At 45.2% G+C, this 1,315-nt stretch overlaps 1 long non-coding RNA gene across 1 annotated transcript; it reads left to right on the top strand.

The window, feature by feature from the left end:
- The first annotated feature begins 378 nt into the window (after window positions 1–378).
- On the top strand, window positions 379–973 carry LOC128309173 (uncharacterized). Its single transcript, XR_008288838.1, has 3 exons — window positions 379–437; window positions 497–623; window positions 738–973. It is a non-coding gene; the product is annotated as an uncharacterized LOC128309173 (long non-coding RNA).
- Window positions 974–1,315: the final 342 nt, after the last annotated feature.

Raw genomic sequence — 1,315 nt, forward strand, 5'->3', positions numbered from 1 at the left:
GACGGTGTGCAAACCCTCGACCGATCACACAACACATTCACACACCTCCTGCCTACCCCACACCTGAACGCTCCCATGAAAAAATGGTTGCTCCAGAAATTGAATTCAGTCGCCGAGAGTTGCACTATGGGTGGAAGCTTTGTCATAATTTGCTGTGATAATGCTAGTCAATCGTGGACAATGTCTCTAATTGAGTACTTAAATTTTATTTCATAAATTAGTTTTTTTGATAAAAAAGATTTGTTTAGCTATATTAATCATCTTGATCATTAATATCCTGCAGTTATTTTTTCCCGCACATATTATCGGAAGGTGTCGAAATTAATGACACCTTTTTTCGAAGTACCCCATAGTGCCACTCTCTTCACATTCGTGTATGCTATCGGTTTCCTCAATTTAGTTCTTCGCAAAATAGTGAAAAGTGAACAAGCAGAAAGGTAAGATGTAATAATCGTTACAGAGAATTGGTTTGTTAATTTATTTTGATTTGTTTAAGCTAAACATGGATTCCTCATTGCAATCATCCAAGAGATCCGCTCAATATTACCGGCGAATTCAGAAACGCACTCTGAATGAAGCGGTGGAAGAGGAAGGAGAAAGCAGCCGGATGCCGATGGATATAGGTAAGTTAACACTTCTTAAATTTAATATTCGTCTAAAAAAGTGTTTTATGTTATCAGTGGACTAGTGGATGTGTGAAGTAAAAGCATTCTTTTCTTTTTTCTTCCTCTCTATAGATAACGCACAGCGCCAACACCGACGCCGAAATTGCAAGGAATCCCATGGTAGGAGAGAAGAAGGACGTAAGCGCCGCGTGAGGAAGAGAGCGGCAAAGCGCGCGCGGCTAATCGTGTGTGGATCGCGCAGAGGAAGCGGCAACGGCTGGTAGAAAGGAGGCGTGGAAGCGGGGACCAGCTGACTGCGGCAGCAGGATACCACGAATTAGTGTGAGGCAACGGGTGAGTACGAATAAAGGAAGAGGGTGTGCAATCTAACGTGTGTACGTGTGTGCGGTTTCATTTCGATGCATCCGAAAGGCCTTGGGTATGAAGTATGGGAGAGGGAGGAGAGGATATAAGACGATACAACCCCACGCGACGTGTCACGGCGACATGCTCAATTCTGCTGCTATCGAGACTGTTTTTGAGCATGGTTTTGAGCATGTTGCGTTCATACAAAACTTCGCGTTTTGTCGCAAACTTTGCTGGTTGGGTTGCTGCTGCTGTTGTTGCTGTCGCGGCAGCTGCTGCTGACGAGGCTGCTGCTGCAGTCGGCTGTGCAACAGCTGACCCTTCAGCTGCCACTGCTGCTGCTG

This window comes from Anopheles moucheti, unplaced genomic scaffold (genome assembly GCF_943734755.1).
Source record: "Anopheles moucheti unplaced genomic scaffold, idAnoMoucSN_F20_07 scaffold_177_ctg1, whole genome shotgun sequence".
Lineage (NCBI taxonomy): Eukaryota > Metazoa > Arthropoda > Insecta > Diptera > Culicidae > Anopheles > Anopheles moucheti.